The sequence below is a fragment of the Harpia harpyja genome, chromosome 15 (assembly GCF_026419915.1).
Source record: "Harpia harpyja isolate bHarHar1 chromosome 15, bHarHar1 primary haplotype, whole genome shotgun sequence".
Classification (NCBI taxonomy): domain Eukaryota; kingdom Metazoa; phylum Chordata; class Aves; order Accipitriformes; family Accipitridae; genus Harpia; species Harpia harpyja.
Window position 1 is genome coordinate 10,736,254 of NC_068954.1, and position 8,768 is coordinate 10,745,021.

An 8,768-nucleotide genomic window follows, 5' to 3' on the forward strand; every position below is an offset into this window, starting at 1 on the left:
AATACTATCTCATATTTTTCCATTAGCACTGAAAGATTACCTGCCAAGCAATTAATAGTATAGATTCAATCATTTAAATACTCCTTATTCAGCACTGGACTTAACTGCTCTGTTAAATTCCACTGAAATCCATAATATATAAACATGTAGGTGCTTTATCGAACAGGGATATAGTTACCTGCAGAGCCACACCGCAGTGCAGAGAAGAGTATGCACTGGCATGGATATGTTCTTTTATTTTCTGTGATCCTGTGTTTATCTGTAGGTCTGTAAATTCCCTTTGTGCGCGTACTGACAGCTGCCTGATAAATGCATGGCCACTGCAAAAAGAGATAAACCCTGCTGCAACAGTTTACTGATAGCATCAGTGTTCAATCTAAGGCAAACACTAAATCATGGAAATCAACAGTTCATGCAGAGATCTGAGATTATTTGGTTTCAGAAGCTAAGAAGCACTGTGACTTTGCATTGGAATACAGGAAATCATAGTTCAACTTTCCATACAAGCGTAACAGTGAGCAAGATGCGGATTTGGCAAAGTACTTCTGGGAATTTGGGGGCAGAAGGAAAACTGCTTGTGGCTTTTAAAAAATACTTTTTAAATTATTATTATTATTATTTTATATATTTTCTCCACAAATAGCTCTTTCCTGTAGCTCTTTTAGAGGGTTTTTTGTATTTGATAAACACAATCTCAGACTGGGGACTCACATCAAACAGCATGTTTGTGATCTCTGACTGGATAATAGTCATTCTCAGGTTCATATTTCCTGTGCCAGATTCATGATTATGAGCTCAAAAAATCACTTTATGTGCATGATTTGTAATAATTTCTTAAAAGTCAGTAAACAATTCTGCAGTTAACTCATTCTGCCAAGTATTCTTACAGAGGAAATGTAAGTGGCTGTAATTCAGTCAAGGCAAATCCAGAGCATATTTACACAATCCTTGCTGCATTTCTTCGAAACTGACAGCCTCATCTGGCTATATTTTGTTGTTTTTCAATACAAAAGGTGCCAATAATAGCATGAAGTGATCAGATCAGATACCTTGTTATCTAGGAAAAGCCTAGAAACAGCCGAACTGTATATGTTTTCTTACAGTTTGCTTGGCTGTTGGTTGTTGACAGCAAAAACTGTAGTCCCCAGCAGAAATCCTAGCCCCATCTGATTTCAAAGAAATTTTCTTTGATTAGAGAAAAAACAGAATTTCAACTCCATTGACTCACCTGGATTCATACTGCCTTAATTGTCTTGAAAAATTAAAGTTTCACATCATGACTCCCAGTGCAAATCAATAAGGGGAAATGGTTTTGGTGAATGTTAGTCCTACAGAATTAACCATCACCCAAAATGCCTTTTTCTCTTCCATTTCAGCAGAAAGTTTCTGTATTTTGCTCATACTCCTTGACTTTATAGACATCTTGGGTGTTTCCCAAGATTCCTAAGCATTAATGTTTCCCCTTCTAAAAGATACCAGCTGCTTTGTTTTTTCTACCCAACTCTTCACATCATCATCAGTGCCAGATCCTTGACATCACAGGGTCTGGCTGTATCTGATAGCCATGTAAATGCACAGAAGGGCATAATCCTGAAGAGTTCATGCTCACATAAAAGCAAATTTTTTAAAAAGAGAGAGATTAATATCAAGATATTCCACTAACTTGGTTTCTTATGATGTCACTATCAACATCAGCAATGAGTATCACACAGAGCGAAGGACACATCCCACTTCAGCTAGGGGCCATGTTCAATCAGTCCAAACTCCAAAGCACCTGAGTCTGCTGTTTCTTATGGCCTAGATATCTTTGATGGCCTGGAACTAGGCAATAAGAAGCTCTAGGCACTGCCTTGAAGGCCATCTCAACCTTGCCCAAACCAACCAGTCAGTGGCTGCAGTAGAAAAAGGCCTTCATCACCCCGAAATCTGCCTGATCATTGCCTAGCAATTAATTTTACTCTGGTGCTGAATCATTTCTGTACCCCAGTGTGTGTTCATCAAGAAGAGAAGCAGTTGGGAGGGTCTGCTCTTCTCCCATCTATTCTGTACCCTTCCCCTGTGCTCTCTTAGGGAATGGGAGGGGTACAGCTTTAGGGTGAATCCTTCTCTCAGGCTGGCTATTGGAGGGACAAAGGGAGAAGCAAAGGAACCATTTACCCAGATAAAGAAGTGGAGCCTCCAAGTGCTGTTGAACTTTTCCTGCTCCTTCAAATCCTATGGGAACAGGATCCTGATTGACAGAAAAGCTATGGCTCTTACATAGGAATTTAGCAAGTAGGACAGGCAGTCTGCTTTCAGGTGGCAGTAAAATTTGTAATGCTCAGGGACACCATTTTTTTCCTAGGAGCTATATTTCTTCAGTTAGTGATGCATTATCACCTGGTGCTCTCCAAGCACTGGTCAGCACTGTATGTACATATGTGAGTAACCTTTAAATCCATAAAGACTGTTCCAGAACATATAGTATAATCAATCAACTGTCTTTTCAACAGAGGTCACGATATTGCGCAAAGCTCATAGTTTGCTAAGTGAAACCAGAGGCCTGTTCTTTTCCTCCAGCAAGCATTCCCCTTGCAAAATCCAGAGCTATTCCATTTAAGTGTTCACAGTTTGCCAAGGGAAAGAACTCTTTTTTCCTAGTATGTGGCAACCAAAAACTAATAAAGTTTTTCCTGAGAGCTGAAGAATGTACAACATCTCTCCAAAGTAATAAATAGCTGCTTGGTGCCTGACTAAAAACAGCTCAGAAAAAAATGCATCCAATTTTCTAAAGCAATCACACACAAATGTCCACAAACCTAGCCCTGCAGGCTGCAGACAGACCTTAGCTTAGGCAGTGACTTAGGTCTTCAGAGTGAAATGCTGCTTGAGACATGGGGCTGAAGGAAGGAAGGAAGGAAGGAGGGAAGGAAGGGGAGCCCTCTTTCTTTCCTTTCAGCAGGATCCATGCAAGCCAGATTCCATGTCAGTTTGTATCAACACAGTCCACTTCAGGGATATGGAGTTTTGCCGCTGCTGCGGTTTTCATTATCATAGAATCATTTCGGTTGGAAAAGACCTTCAAGATCATCGAGTCCAACCATTAACCATGCCCCCTAAACCATGTCCCGACCATTTTTTTAGTTCGTGCTAGAAAGTGAGAAACTAGATTGTTACCATCAATGTCTCTGGAATCCAGTACCAGGTTTTAGACCTGGAATGTAATAAATCTCATAAATTTCTGGTCTTTGGTAGCACAGGAGACAAAACCAGCTTTTTATGTGAGCAGTGACCCAGGCAGTCTGACAAACCAGTGCCCTGTCACAAGTACTTGCAAGGTTTCCTTATCTCCATCTGTAGACCAGACTCAAGTCCAACAGGACAGCTGCAGCGGGTTTCTATGGGCTCAGATGTGTTTCTCTCTCAGTGCAAGGAATGATCGTGACACCTCACTGTCTTTACTTTAGTAGCGAGAAGATTTTTTTAATTTATTGGGCAGTTTGCTAGTCACATTAATATCCTTTGTATTATTAGGAGGACATGGAGACAGCAAGATTTTTTGTACTTAATCACACAGTAGACTCTTGCAAGATCATTGGCAACAGCAGTCAGTTATGCCATATACATGTGCCATGTATAATTCCTTTCCTCCAAGAAGAAAACAACTATGTAGTTAGATGCCAGCTCTATGTCTGAGCATGCATAGTGGAGAGCTTAGCCTTTGCTTAAAGCTTGTGATAGGCAGGGGATAAGGTCCTTCTGATTATATCCTTGACGTCTGCCCTGGCTCTGAAGATAAGATTTGATGTGGACTTGTTGAGTAATCCAGGTGAGCTTCAGAGTTAGTAATGTGCTGGCAAATGGATTCTGCCTTGCAGACTTTTTTGTCCAGTCACAGAGCAAGTGAGCAGTGGAAGCTATAATAAAAGACCAAACTCCTTTGCTCCAAAGAACTGTTCTCTACTCTTCTTTTACGGCTACATAACATCCAGCTCTTAACTCTCACTGCACCCTTCCCACAGTGACTAAGCTAACACCTCATTTAAACCTTGGAGCCTCTAAAACAGGAGACTCAAGTCCTATCCCAGCTAGACAATAGCATCACATCAGAACAAATTTGACCCACTATTCTAACTATTCCAGAAAGCCTGTTACTTATTTCTCTTCCTTCCTAGAAGAAGAGGCTGAACAACAACTGATTAAATTCCTGTAATTTACATAATGAGGACCTGTATGCAAAATTTTATCCAACTATTTGTACCACTCAGTGCCAGCCTGAAAATTTTATGAGAACCCCCAACCTCAGCAGGTGTCAGCAACTGCAATCCAGGTTGGAGCTTGAACACAGAGGATCATGGCACAAAGTGGGTGAATTGCATGAACTCTGTATTTAATCCCTTCTGTTACACCCACCTCTTTAAAACCCTTTTTCTGCTACACGCTGAAGGCAATTTTCCAAGAGGGTATTGAGGGCTCGGCTGTTTCACTGTTATTGCCATGAAGGTGCCACCCACCAAAGCTGTGGCAGCTCCAGCCTTTGTCAGAAATGCTGCAAGAATGGCTCAGCTTGCAGCAAGTGACAAAGCCCTTGCTTGAACGACCCCTTAATGGCTTCCTCTTTGCACAGAAGGGGGGATATTTGGTGCAGTTTCTCCACTGAGCTGAGGAGAACCAATGAGAAGAGGAAGCTCTAAGTTATAAATTGCAGTAAGGTAGCTGACTCCAGGTCAAAGCACAGCGTGCCCGGACGCAGCAGGTCTCTCACACAGTGCCAGGTGCTATCAGCAGCAGGCTGAAGGACTGAGCGGCAAGAGAGAGGGTTGCGGTGGTGACTAGCACAGACCAAGGACCGGCAGAGAATGTTCTAGTGACAGCAGACAGCGACCTCCCTCACGCCCAGCCCGGCCAGGGCGGTTTGGGATGGCAGCAAACCCAAACTCAGATTCTCCTGCCCTGACCTCACAGCCCCTCTGTTGTTCAAGATAAAGGTCAGCTGCAGGTTTTGCTTCTCTGCCCTGCTCACATGCCTCTCGTGCACGGTTTTAGCTCCCTGTTTTCCCTGCACCCCTACACTATCTTCTGAAGCACAGAAACAGGCAGGCTCACAGCTTCAGGGAGTGCCTGGAGGATAAAAGAAGAGAAGGGTGGCTGCAGGTCTCATCACGTTCTTCACTTGTCATAAACAAAGCAAGATACCCTACGTACAGTTTAATGTCCTTATTGCTTCACTTTATGCTGCGTTCTGTTAAGAATGGGTAACTCAGCGTTCCTGGGAGGACAGGGATATAACACTTTTGCAGATGGTCGTTTGTTTTTTCTTGTTTCAGATGCTTCAGGACTCGTTTTGTTTTTCCTGTCCTCTTTATGATATGAAGATTGCAAAAGCCTGGTAATGTGAAATTCACTAATGATAACGCCACTAACACACAATTTACTCAGAGCTCTGCCGCTTCAGAATTTGGGACTTAACTCTAAACAACCAGCACACGTGAGTCAGTCCTCCTCAAATACAATGTATCCTCATTAATATGAAAATCATTATCTAAATAAAACATTGAAAATTCTAATTTTTTTAAGATACCTTTCAGTTATTTGGGTTTTGCCATTTGTTTTTTGAGGCTTCTGAGTTTGCTCATGCCTTTTATGAAGATGATGTGTAAAGATTTCAAAAGTTAGGACAAAAATATTAAGCTGAGAAAGAGAGAGAGCAAGTCTTGTATTAAAGGAAAGAGAATTAGTGGGAATTAAGCTCTTTGATCACCTTTAAGTTATCCTTTTGCAGTATCTGGAAAAGCACAGTTTGGTTTTTTTTCTTAGAACAACAAAACTAAGGCTCCCAACTCATTGCTTGTCTACAGAAATTTGGACTTTAAGCAAAACACTAAACACATGGGACTGATAATAGAAACAAGCGATAAAACTGGAACTTGAACTGCTGCCTTATCCCACAGTATAGAACTATGTTTAGACTGTCCTCGTCTTCAAAATCAACCTGCCTGTAAACCTCTGGACCTCACAGTCAGATGCAGCTGGGGCAAGCAATGGGGCTCATGACTTTATTACTGTGTTCTGCCTTTTCTAAATGCATGATAGCATGTAAACAAAAAAAGGGGATATTTCCTTAGCAGCTTCAAAATACTTCATAGTTTGAATGGTGACTGGTTGCCAAGGCAAGCAGGCATGTTTAGACAGCAAACATGAAACAGGGACCTGCTTGGCCAACAGCGTGTGGTGGGAAGGCCCTGTGCGTGCAGCAGTACGGTGGTTTTGCCACTTCAAACCTCAGATATGGTCAAGCTGACTGGGACTCTGTGTCCAACCACTTCCTTTTAGTAGCTTCATTTTAGGCAGAAGTATCAAGGGCAAATGAATCGTTGTTTCCAAACCAGGAGATCTGAACAGAGGTTCGAATACCATGAGATGTTGGCACTGGTGGTAAAATAGCATGTCTTGCTTCCTCATTTTCCTTACACCCATCCCATACATCACAGCCTCCTTTGTTATGCCAAGGAGGTAACTGAAGCTGCACTGTAACCAAATCACTGGAATGATCTGGGTTAAACATCTTTTTTGGAGAGCTGTTTGAATATGGGAGGGGTGACCAACATTGGCATCTAAAAATCTGGAAATCAGCTGCATGATCTAAACACATGATGCCTTTCCTTGAATGTATAGGGAGCTCAGGGCAGCTCCACTGGATGTACAAATTAGACATGTTTAAAGGAGGTGTGTTTAGGCATGTAAGCAGCTTTGAGAATACATCCTTCAAAAACAGACAAAAAAAAGAAAGAATCATGGCCTGATACTAGATTACAGGAAATAGACGGCTATAATCTCAAGAAAGAGAAAAGAACAAAAGTTGGGAAGAGAAAGCAACAACATAGAGTCTACCAAGGACCAGCTTTATCCCCAAAATATATCTGTATAGTATGATTCATAGAATAACACAGATTGGAAGGGATATCGGCAGGTTATCTTATCCAGCTGCCTGCTCCAAGCAAGGCAAACCTAGAACACATCACTTGGTGCTTTGTCCAGTTGAGGTTTGAGTGTCTCCAGCCTCCCTGGGGTACCTGTGCCAGTGTTTGAGCATCCTCAGGGTGAAAAAAAATTCCCTTATAGCTAATTGGAATTTCTCATGTTCCAGCTTTTGTCTATTGCCTCTCATCATTTCACTGGGCACCTCTAAGAAGAGTCTGACTGTGTCTTCTCTATCTCCTCCCGTGGGCAGTTGAAGAAAGTTGCAGGATCCCCCATTATCTTTCTCTTCTTAAGTCTGAATAAACCCACTTCTTTCGGCCATCTGACATATGCTACAGCCCTGTGGTCAAGACCTGTGGTCCAGCCCCCTGACTATCTTAGTGGCCTTTGCTGGACTCACTCTTGTTCATCAAAGCCTTTGTGGAACAGGAAGCCCAAACCAGGACATGGTACTCCAGATACAGTCTCACAAGTGCTGAATAGAGAAGAATAGGTTCACAGGGTAATTCAGGTTGGAAAGGATTCGGGGAGGTCATCTAGTTCAACTGCCTGCTCAAAGCTGGGTCACTAATCACCTCCCTGGACCTGCTGCTCAGCTCTTTTTAACACAGCCCAGGACGCAGCTAGCTGCCTTCGCTGTAAGGGCACACTGCTGACTCATGTTCATCTCACCCATCCTTAGATGTCTATAATGTAGATCTCTCTTTCTGAGCTAGGCATCAAAGGCAGCCTTTGAAAATAATGACAGAAATAGGTGTCTGACCCATTTCAGACATCTACTTTAGCAGGAGATGAATCACACTCCAGCAACGCCCGTTTCCCTCCACTGACTATAAAGGGAGACGAGGGTGATTAGTTCTGATATAAACATCCATACTTTCAGCCAGATTAATCCTGCCTCATAAGTTTTACCACATCCCCAGATTCTGCTGGAAGATGTTACACATTTGCATGTGAGTGTGTGCTTGCAGGTTTCCTTTAAATATGAAGAGAATACAATTAATAAGGATATAGCTGCACAAAAATGCACTGAACTGGAGGTATTTGAAAGAGCTGATTCACATTTCAGTGGCAGATATTCTAGCAAATATCAACCCCAGTGGTTTCTGAAGCTTAGCTTGCTTTAAATATATGCCTGAGATTTTATTTTTAATACTCCAGGTAACATGAAGATCCTTTCTTGTTCTTTTTCTTTTTCTTCTTTTATTTTGGTAATATCAGTTTGATTTTCTAAGGGGAAATACAAAATTCTGCTTTGAAGCAGTCAAGAGTACCAAATTCTGCATGCTACCCACATTGAGATCATCCTTAATTCTACTTTTTCTCCATGAGAGCTGCAAAAAGGAGCATGTAGTCAGCAAATCTGACTGATTTTAGCTCCTGGTGGAAAGGTCAGATAAAGTTCAACTGCTTTATAACAGAGCAACAATTCAGGAGGTCTTTAATCGTTTGTCCTGTAGACTAGCATGATTATCGTCTTTCAGTGAACATAATGGTTAAAAATTACATTAAACCTCCCCTTTTTGAACAACAGCTCTCCTTTTGACCTCTCTGTAACCCCGAGTATTATGGCCTATTATTCAATTTGAATCACAGATGAGTGTTGCACTTTTTAGATGCATGTTAAATAACCTGCCACTTTCTTCTGACTGAAGACAGACACACCATCTATGCAGGAAAATCCAGGCAGATAAGGGAAAAAGCATCGCATCCCATTCCCAGAAACCAGCCTAGACAAGCAATGTACGTATTCTTTTAATAAGTATGTTTTGAAATGTTGAGAAACCATTGATGTTAATCTTAAGAGC